General features: G+C 37.4%; 1 long non-coding RNA gene across 1 annotated transcript; it reads right to left on the bottom strand.

Moving 5' to 3' along the window:
- Positions 1 to 4069: 4069 nt before the first annotated feature.
- LOC148690490 (uncharacterized) lies at positions 4070 to 8631 on the bottom strand. The gene is made up of 3 exons (XR_015956445.1): positions 7416 to 8631; positions 6307 to 7322; positions 4070 to 4490 (listed from the first exon to the last, which is right to left on the bottom strand). It is a non-coding gene; the product is annotated as an uncharacterized LOC148690490 (long non-coding RNA).
- Between the last annotated feature and the right edge of the window lie 2940 nt (positions 8632 to 11571).

Below are 11571 nucleotides of genomic sequence, written 5' to 3'. Positions count from 1 at the left end.
ACGATTGTACACGTGATACCGAGCACTCGTATATTGAGGCACTTTTAGGTTTAAATTTATTCATAGTTACATTATCACATATTTATGGCTTCATCACCTTCCAAGTGTCGGCCAGCATAGCTCGATTTGGAGTCCTAGCGGACAATCCGGGTCGGCGTGTGTCACTAAGCCCTAAAGGACTGTGATTGCATATATGTATATACATGTTAGTGCATAAAAAAATGAGTTGTTAAAACTCTTTAACTATTGCAGTTTAATCAGCGTTATTAATACTCTCAATTTGTTACTTGAACACTTTCAATAAAATATGTTCTAAGTTTTTATATACATAACGTAAAAATTTTCACCCAATAATCAAGTATCACAAATTACTATGATACTTTTAAATCTTCATATGTAGAACCTGGTAATATTTACTTATAAATTGCTATTAATGGGTAAGCTTCTAAGTGGACAGTGTTATTCACACACCTATTTTTACCTCCCACATACCTTTGTTAATTTTGGCTATTGACCTTATTCAATTCATTGGATCTGACAATCAGAAATTGAGAAGTTGTGTGTGAAGTAAAAATAGGTGTGTTGACAGCACACCCTTTCTAAGCACAACAAAACATTCTACCTCAAGTAGCTAATAAGTAGACCTAGCATTCGTGTGTGTTTCTCGTGTTCGTGTTGTTTTCATAACATACCTGATATCTTAACGGATCGTGTCGTCTAACACTTGTTAAAATGAATGGGCAATATGACCCGACCCGTTACCAGTTAAAAAAAAATTATATTAAATTGATAAATAATCAAATAAAAAACGTAATACTAAAAACGTAAGTGTCACATCCCGGCCCGGGCGGGACCACTTCAGTGAGATCAAAGAATCCAATGGTAGGTGAGATTAAATCCTATGACTATTATTGTAGTAAGGTTTTTTTTTAATAGTTTTTAATTAATGTAGAATTGTAAAAGATATAAAAAAAGAAAAATATATAAATGCTCATAATAACAAGCTCTACAACTATTGTAAGGAGATCAACTCTGAAATCAAGGGTTTATGGATTATGGATTGTGGTGTCGAATTTCGGAGTTTGTCTCTTCATGAAAGTTGTAAAGTTTGTCATTACAAGAGTTGTGTGTGTGTGTGTGTGTGTGTGTGTGTGTGTGTGTATTTATCTTTTTACATTTTTCACACTTTTGCATTAATTTTTAATAATTTTGCTTTCAAACAATAAACACTATTCATGAGGGTTTGGAGGGTTTTAAAATCTAAACGACGATGTAACCATCGTCTAAGTGTAGAAAATGCAATCACAAGCGTTTGTATATTCTTTTCACGTTTTTCACAGTCTTACATTAATTATTATAAATTTTTATTTATTTTGAACTCCCCTAAATATATTGTTCATGAGGGATTGAGGGTTTTAAAAATTTAAACAACAATGTACCTATTGTCAAAGCGTAAACGATGTGATCACAAACATTTGTATATTTTTTTGACATTTTTCACACTTGTAAAGTAATTATCATTTTTCGCACTTGTAAAGTAATTATTATGACTTTTTTAATGTACTTTGGTATTTACAAATTGCTTCAGTATTTTGTATGTTTTGTACAAGTTTTTAATCTCACTTCTCTACTATAGATAGCTATTGTAGTAAGGTCTTTTAGTAGTTTAAAATGATCAAATTAACTTTTTGTTCTTATTGGATTGAAATAGGTTGCTCGCGGATAGATCTGTCAAGAACCTGTTAATAAAGGTTTATTAATGTGTGACCCGATAACGATATAATTAGTTAACATGTTGACCTGAAACCCGTTATTTTCGTGTCGTTTCGAATTGGACTTAACAAGTTATGTAACAAATTGTCAGGTCTACTAATAAGCATAGGTAATTACTCATGCACCACTCACACAATTTCCTTTATAAGATATTTTTATCTCATTGTGTTGGAGAAGATCCATTGGTTGGTAATATAGATACGTACCCACCATGTAACATATGTATTCTACTTTTCTACCAAATTTCACCTTAAACTTGTTATCTGGACAAGAAAAAGCTGTTGATGGGCCATTCCTAGCATGCACTTGCACGAGCGGCGGTGGCCCAGGTTTGGAAGATGTATCGATTGGTGGTTACAGCATACTGATGGAAGGATGATGATGATAATTATAGCAAAAAAGTGAGATAAAGCATAATAAAATCTCTATCATCTGTTAAGATTTTTAATGAGATCAACTTATATATAGAACGAGTTCATTGGTATTGTATTATTCTGACGTAATCGCGCAGTATCTTGTGAGAAAAAATTTAAACATAATAATGCATTATTATTAAATTGAAACGTCATGTAACACTAAACTCATTTCATGCTAGTCCTTTTATTTCTTAATATTTGGGAGTGGAAGACGGAAGAAATGAAAGTTTTGAAGAAGCAGTTTGTCTGTGATTTGAGCGTGAGTTTGTGTTACGTGGGGGAGCCTAAGAAATGGAGTGAATGATTGCTTTGAGGTGGGCTTGGTGCTAAACATGATTAGCACCACACGTGTGCCAACTGGCTTTATAAAAAGAGATCTAAAAACACCTTTTCTCCTTTTATACAAAAAGATTAGGTCGTTAAAGGGTTCTTTGGGCCATTGATTCGGCTTCTAAATCATGAGATTAATTGGTAAAGTGTCTTCTAAATTCACTGTTTTAGCGGTGGCAAATTTTGAAAAGAAATAGGATTCTCTTTCTCTTTATTCCCTTCTTATTCGAACAGTTATTATTAAGGTACGTTAACATTTTGTGTTAATTTTTTTTTATAGAGAGATAAAAAAAGAGGAAAGTGAGAGAGGAGAGGAGAGGAGAGGAGAGGAGAGGAGGGGAGGGAATGGGATTCGATGGGGAGGGGAGGGAATGGGATTAGGAGGGAAGGGGAGGGGATTGGGAGGAAAGAGAATCATACTCCTTTTGAAAAATGTTAGTTGGAGTTCTTTTCCGTGTCCAACGCACTATGTTGGACTTTACTAGGTATGCGAAAAATATCATACAACAATAAATCTTATTAATCATTTAATGATTTTCGTACTCCATTTTTTCATCTTGTACTCTTTTACTTGTTTACGTCTGATAAGGATCCTCTCCAGATCCTCTTTATGGGGTTCCTAGGGATCCTCACATCTTAACCGTTCATTGTATATCGTGCGGTCAGTTCCATTAGGTACTATTTGTATTTAATTTTATAAAATAAAATTCAAATGATTTCTAGCAGCATGATGTTCAATGAATGGTTAAGATGTGAGGATCCTTAGGATTCTCACAATTTGGATCCGGATGGGATCCAAATCTGTTTCTGCCAATCAACGCAGTTGGTTGATTTAGTTTTGTGGCTAGAAACAAGATAAGGAATGAAGCTGATAGAGAGAGAGTGGGAAAATCACTTCCCATGTTCTATTTTTAAGATCATATATTTCATATCTTTCTTCTTTAAATTTTGTTGTCATATTCTCAGTTAAGCTTGCAAATGTCTTTTGAGGGTTTAGCTTGTACTCGAATATGAGAATATTTTTTGAAGATGATGCTTTATTTGGCGGAAACCAATGATGTCTATGTACTATGATACGGATTCGATCTCCACATATTCTTCCCTAACAGCTTAAAATTTAATCCACTAATATTATCATTTGTTAAAAAAATAAAAAATGGGATTTTGGTGCATCATATTGTGATTAGCTTTGACAGACTCATATTAAGTTGTTGTCAAGGGTTTGTATTTCTTATTGACCTCGTAAAAAACATGGAAATCTTAATATTAGGGTCTATTTGATAATCATTTTGTTTTCTATTTTTGCTTTTCATTGTTTGAGCTTGAGATGAACAAAGTGTAATGAAGGGTAATGGGATGAAAGGGAAGAAATGAAAAAAACTAAACGAAAATAAACTTTAAAAGTAAATGCATTTCTTCTATATCTTTGTATCACCATTTTTGCTTTACTCTTTTATATCTGATTTCTCTTATGTATATTTTTGTTTTTCTTTAATTGGCTATTTATATATAAATGAATTACTACAAATTATAAGTCAAAGGACCGGTCGACTACCAGTATCACATGGAGAAATTATTGGGTGCTATGTCAACATCAGCTGGTGATACTTTCCACGTAACATTTTCCTGAACCATACCAAGCCATCATGCTTACTCTCATTGCCTTGGTAATTCCATATAAAACCATCCTCTAATTAAACCTTCCTATACTGGCCTTTCAACCACTGCATATTCATCCGATGGAAGCGGGAAGCTACTCTCTTAATCCAACTCGTTCTTTTATAACATTGATACAACAAAATTCTTGATAAACCCCATTGCTTGAGATTACCATCACCGTCATTTATTCAATTCTCATGAGGAAAATTCCATTACACGTCCTGAAATGTTCCAAGCATTAACAAGAACATAAAAACTCTTCTTTCTAACTGTTGAAATAATAGTTTCCAGCGTTAGCTCCAGTGTGACTTCCTGCACATAACTAATATTTCATCGTGTATCCAACAAAAAGTCAGAACCTCACAAGTCAAACCAACGCAAAATTACAATAGGCCAAGCAAAACTCTTATTTTACAAGTCATGCAAACCATTCGAGCAAGCCAAAACCAAGCAAATAAATTGGGAAATCTCAAGAAAAAGTTTAAAGCATGCTAATAAACTTTCAAGTTATGCCTATGCAACATGCCAAGCAAGCCACTCAATGATTCGAACGTAATCTATGCATCATGCCAAGCCAAAGACAAAACTACTTAGTGTCACACAAGCTCCTCAACTGTTCAAACGATGCACATGCAACATGCCAAGCTAAGAAATTAAGAATGAGACATGATAAATTACAACTTGCCATGAAAACCTTTCAAGCCAAACATATCAACCCAACCAAGAAGACCGTTCCTAGCTCATGCCATTTATCCAAGTCAATTGCCAAAAAAACCTCCCCATTTACCATGACAACTCCCATAAGAGTAATTGAGCAACCTGTGAAAAAGCTTCCCCAATTGCCTAAACTTGAGTTGTTGCAAAATCCAACCGCTGTCATCACATTTTTACGAGCTACGTAACTCCATGCTTCATTTCCAAGAACATATCACCTTTAGCACAAACCACATTCAAAATTCTTAGCCTTTCTAATCACACTTTTTCTCCCACTTAACATATGTTTTAATCCATATTCCATTTTTCATGTTTAAGCCCTGCTCCATTGCCCGAGTTTAGTCTCTGTAACTCAACCTTCGCCTATTGAAAAATCTAAAATGCACCAACTCTCATCTTAACTTGCTAATAATACATGCCATGCAAACCATTTGAGCCAAGCAAATAAAGGCAAATTTATGCCGAGCAAATAAAAGCTTCCAAACCAATCAAGCTAATCTAAGTCAAGCACATCAAAGCAAAACCAAGCCAACCAAAGCCAGACAAGCAATTCCACGCCAAGCAAAAGTGGTGCAACCTGCAAATTCCAAGGGGAAAAGATAAAAATCTATGTTCACAACAAAGCCCAAGTTGGCATTCAATGCTGGAGAGTGCGAAACTCGCTGCCAGAAAGTTAAAAGTCATTCATGTTGGGCACTGTCTCAGCTAGACCTCAACCGTGTGGCCTATGTCTGCCCCAAGAGATAAGAAAATCATTAAACCTTATCTTCCACTGATTTCATTTCAATACCATGTGTTTACAGAGTCAATCGGATGCCTATCTTTAATGCATAAATTGCTCGTTATACACATAAAGCATGCTTATAATATAAATTACGATCAAGTTTATATATGCCATGCCATCAATTTATATAAGTTATGATTTGGAGTGTATTAATTTCTTTTGTCAAGAAGGTGCATAGGCATGCATAAATTGGTTCTCCAGGCATACTTATCATGCCTAAAATCATTAAATAGTTAAGACTTGCATTGCTCGCTCTATAGATGATTGCATGTATTTTTATTTCATAGTTTCACTCAATGCTTACCATGCCCACTTAGTATGTAACGGCTCACTACATGAGTTAACTTACATGCTAGAAGTTTGCTCATGTGACCAACATATTTGTTAATGCTCAAATATATCTTGTTAGGTCATGTTTGGAGCTAAAACTTTCATGAACAGCTCGAGTACTAAGCCTAAACTATATATTCTCCACTACAAGCATACATATTTATTGCCGGAAAGAAGAAAACAAGCAAGCTTATCAATGCAATATGTGCAAAAACTCACACCCAGCAAGGCTAGATAAGTTAAATCAAACTTGTCGTGCCAACAACAAACATGCTAATCATGTGAAGTACGAGTGCATACCAATCTGTTAACCTTGCGACTGAAATGCTTTCGAATGGCAGAAAAAATGGTATTTCCTGCACCAATGGTTCAAGCAAGAGATTTGAGTACTTTAAGCCATGCAAGTATGCTGATTCAAGAATTCCTAGCTGTATGTATTTCAACATATCGAGCAAGTCCCAAGCATTATCAGCCTCAAGTAATTCAAGAAATTCAAGCATTATAATTGACTCAAGAAACCTTAGGCAAAATCAACAATGCCTACACCCTATACCTTTTAAGGTTTAAGTTGGTTGCCAAACACCATGTCGATTGTTTACTATAACTACCGCTTCCCCGCCTAGATTTAGTTGTTTCCCTATCCAACTGTTTCCACTATAGTCTTACATGCTAAGCAGCGTCATGCCTTCATATCCAAAAACCACAATTTCAATGAGCAACTTTTTGCGAACACCATTTTCACCAGCAACTTTATGCGAACACCCTTTCTACCAACAACTTTATGCGAACACCATTTCCACTAACAACCATGAGAACCTTATTATCTTCATCATGCTCAGAGCCATCCTCGTCGTCTCCTACATCTAGGTCGTAGTCAGGATAGGCCAAATTCACCTTTTTGTAGAACTCCACGTAGCCTTGGAAGCGGAGTTTGTTGGCGAGCTCCTGGCCAATCGGAATTTAAAAGTAGTTGTCCATGTCTTAACCACCAACCTAGGAGGATTCATCCAAGTCCTTTTGCATGCATTTTTTCTCCTTCCTCAAAGCCTAAGCGGCATCTTAAGCCTCGCCCAACTCCATGGTAGTCTTGAGCTTGCTTGTGGAAGATTCGCTCAACTGCTTTCTTATGCACTTGGTCTTCATCTGCAGTTGAGCAGCCTCTTTCTTAGCCGCCTTAACAACCTTCTTGGTGGATCCGAACTCCATCTGTTTGGCCTTCACAGCATCTTGCAACCTCTTCATGTCTCGCTCGTAATTGGCGCTCTGTTTTCTCTTCTTGAAGAGGTGTCTAAGCCTTCAAAATTGGCGAAAAGAGCCTGCAAAGGGAAAAATAATGAAGATTAGCTAAAGGAAAAATTGTATAGATCATGACATGCATGAGGGAAACATGGAACCTGATGAAAGTTTACCCCAGCCTGAAGATCAAAGGCAAGGGCCACCTGCTCATGGGTGTCCCCTTCAAACCTCGCATGGCGTCCGCGATGCTCTCCCCATGAAAGACTCCCTTACGGATGTTCAAGTATGAGTAAATCTCTTAGGGAAATGCATCCTCAAAGCACACGACAATCACATAGGTTGGATCCTACCTATAACCGCTAAGGGGCGGAAGAAACAACCGCCAGCCTCTTGCAGTAGGGGCGTCCGAGCCGCCAGTAATCAGGCACTTGCCCGAGGATTTGTCCCTCCCCACACTCGGAGGAGTACTCAATACCAGCTTTAGAAGTAGGTTGGGACTGGCAAGCTAAGTGTTTGGCCCGCTCTTACCAACACCTCAGGCGACTATCTACTTTTAAACGCCACCGGGAGCGTTCTTTTTGTGCATAGCTCGGCGGGCGATCTTTTCAACCTCAACATCCATTTCTCCATTTGTAAAGTGAAAAGAAGTGTTGAAAAAATGAGCAACAAATAATATAAATCCACCAAGACCAGACCATAGATGAAGGCATTGAGGTTTGGTTAGTTTACCTCCTAAAAGATCAATCATTCTTAAACGAGATTCGGTATGTATGGTGGCAATGGAAAGCTCTTTAGAAGGCAAGGAAGTGATGACTGTCAACTGAAATTCTTCTTCTTCAGAAAAAGAAACTTGGCCAAACTAATCAACTACAAAAAAAGAAGATATTTTCGTTAAATTAGAAGACTCATACAAACCACGAGATATGGAAAGTGTTAGTTTTGTTTCAACCCTTGTCCCTAAAGCATCTAGCGACTCGAGCGCCAGTCGCCTTGACCTCAGTCGAGCTCACCCAGTTACCGTTTACAAGGAACCAGTTTTCCTTATAGGGCCTTTCGTTTGAAGGGTTGTCGGCAAAAGTAAGCAAGAGCCGAACACATGATAAAACCCAACATGGCCAAGACTGTTCCTCAGTTTATAATATGGGATTTATTTGAAAATATTGCCACCAGAGCACGTACATGCTAAGAAAGAGACAAAAGGCATTAATTGATTGAGTGGGGGCTAAATTGGAGTGGACTATAACACGGTGAAGGAATGAGTGTAAAGGTAGCCGAATGCTAGACTTGAAGAGTTCAGCAGAAAAGGCTACCCAATTGTGTGGTGGCTGGCTAGGTTATTCTCCTACAACTGGTGCTCACATGACAACATCGTTGGGAATGCTATATTGGTTCTTCAACTCTTCCAAATGGGTTATGATGCTGGGAATGTGGTCGACACTATGGTCTCAAGCGTCATAATAATTAAAATACAGTTTTTACAAAAAGACTCTTCTATTCCTATGCCAACTCCTCTCTGAGGAAGAGAACTTTGGCCACGGCTGATATTTTTTTTTTTTTTTTTTTTTTTTTGGGGGGTTTCCACAAAGATCTTTATCATTAATGCAACGAGTCAACATCTTAGTAAGATTTAATCCCCCACTTTACCGATTTCTCAGAACCGGAGGAAGATCTAATAAGGGTCGGATGAGACACCAACTTGGTACATGTATGAAAGGCTTCTAGATCTTCTTTTTGAACCCACAAGAGGATCTTCCTTATCAACTAAGTCTAGCAATTCTTTATCCCCCATCTCGCTAAAAGCCATTGGATCTGTGTCACACTTTAGGTCATCTTCATAGTAGCTAGAGGAGGATTCTTCTCCAAGAACATAATTTGGTAAGTCTGTGATGACTCATCCCTAATTTTTCATGTAACTTTCTCCCTGAGTGTGTAAATTGATGTTTGTCCTTTTTGGCAAAAGTGAAACCTAACGTGGATGTAGTTATTCGACTCTTAAATTATTTTTCTCGTTATCGTAATTAAATAGTACTCGTTGTTACAAATGCGTGAGCACGAGTTAGATCCGAATCGGAGTTGTAACGAAAAAGTTATTCACAGTTAAAGTATGTTAACAACAGGAAAATTTGGTACACGCGTGTGTTAATTTGTCAGTGTGGGCGACACTATTATTGATAAGGAGATAGATTTTTTATGTACGACTTACTGTACAAAATTGGAAAATCTTATCTGCTTCTTCTTTTAAAAATTGGACCCATGCCCTTTTCCTCACCACCAATCAATTACTTTCCCATACTATTGCACCCAATCAGATTTTTCTTCTTCTCAGCGAATCAGAACTCATCTTCTCTCTTTCTTCTAATACTTCTCTCTCTATGCCAAGACTCTCTTTTCTCTACAACCACTAAGATCAACCACCAAACTCCACGGATTTCCTCCATCACACTTCTCCCATCCTTATGAAGCCAACCATACAAACCGATCGTGAAATGGTTGAGTTTTGAACACCCAACTCGGAAGCTCCGACTCGAACGAGTTTTCCCCGATGTGTTCCCGACTGAGTTACAAGCTTTTGGGACATTTGGAAGCCTCCACACAACTCCCTCGAGTCAATAGTCTAAGTTTAAAGTCGAGTTGACATGGAAACACATGGTTTCAAGGCGAAGAAAATAAGTCTGAACCTTTCGAGGCTTTTTCAAGCCACTTTTGTCCACCTTTTAGACTTTGAAAGGTACAATCTTGTTTTGCTCCTCAAGAGCTTCAAGTCGATATATAGTGCGTTGAAAATGGTTGAGAAATGAGCAAGTTATAATGTTTTGAAAAATTTTCCAGAAACCGATGACTTTTTCCAGTTTTCGGGGAAACCAGACAGAGGCGAACGACAGAAGCCACCTGAGAAGAAGGAGAATATTCCGTCAAAGTTGACAGAATATTCTGACGCCGTTACGTTTCGTTACTATTTAACGGAATATTCTGTCAAGTCTGACGAAATATTCCCTAGGTCTATCAGTTTCTGACCTGCGCGTGGGCACGCGTATGGCCTCCGGCCAGTGTGTGCTTGACATGTACGGGTCCGTGACATCGAGTAGAACATTTTCGTATATTTAAATCCTCCATTTGAGCAAACTATAGGGGTTTATCCTAGCCTCTTTGTGTATATGTTAATTAATTAATTATTTTAGTTATTTCACATATAGGAGAAAATCATCCTGAAGAAGTACGAGTTCAAGTTAGGCAAGGAGGCTACAATCTGACCACGTATCAGTGAGTGGGCATTTGTTTTTATATATATGATATATAAAGTTTTATATTTTCCACAAATGCTTTTGAATTGATTCATGCCTATTATGCCATGATTAAATAATGTTATAAGAAATGTTGTACTGTTGTGAAATGCTAAAGTAATACTACGGGATGCGCATGTAAGTTTATTATGTTGACTAGAATTTTAAATTGTTATGGCATGCTTATATTTATGTAGTTTACTCATCATTGCTGCACACGGTGTTAGTGCTCGCCCAGGGCCAGGGCTAGTCTCTCATGTGTATGTTCACATCCGCACCGCACACTCGCCTTGGATCCAAGTAGGTGCAAGTCATGTCGTGCAGGTTGCAATAGGCAACTTCAACATCTTGTCGTACAGGTTGCAATAGGCAACTCCAACTCGTATGTGACCATGAATAGCGCCAGTCTTCACGTAATCGTAGCACTAAAGCGCATACTATTATTACACCCAATCCTGTCATACAGGTTGCATTAGGCGACTTTAACTTGTGTGGTAGCATAGATCGATGAGCATCTGATTTTATTATGCTGCTGTTGAGATATTGTGATTATCATATTTCTGGAATTATTGTTGATTTGCATTTGATTTCATACTTAGACATAGTATGATTTTCTGGAAACTATACATGTTTTACAGTGAGGGGTTAGTATGTTCAGATAATAAATGTGTTTTATAAACCTTTGTTTTTGCCCACTCACCCTTCTGTTTTTCGCCCCTCCAAGTCTTAGATAGCTGAACTCTCTGTGACATATGAGGAATCTCCGATGGTTCTGACATATCTATAATTAAATGTAGGAATTGTTCCTGTTCTATATTAAGTACTTAACTAGTTTCGACTGCACTACCTATGCTATGAACATTTGTGTTTTTTGGGTTCTTCCCACTACTGCACACACATTTTATTAGCTTAAATAAATCCTAGTTTCAATTTAAATTTATCCATATTTTTATGCATCACTTTCCTTTATGGTTACGTCACCTTCGGGTGTCAGCCAACACGCCTCGACTTCGGTCGGGTTGTGTCAGTTTAGTATTAGAGCATAGGT

Source organism: Pyrus communis, chromosome 15 (genome assembly GCF_041283825.1).
Source record: "Pyrus communis isolate YQ-2024b chromosome 15, ASM4128382v1, whole genome shotgun sequence".
Lineage (NCBI taxonomy): Eukaryota > Viridiplantae > Streptophyta > Magnoliopsida > Rosales > Rosaceae > Pyrus > Pyrus communis.
The sequence above is the reverse complement of the archived record's forward strand: the minus strand, read 5'-3'. Positions and strand labels throughout refer to the sequence as shown.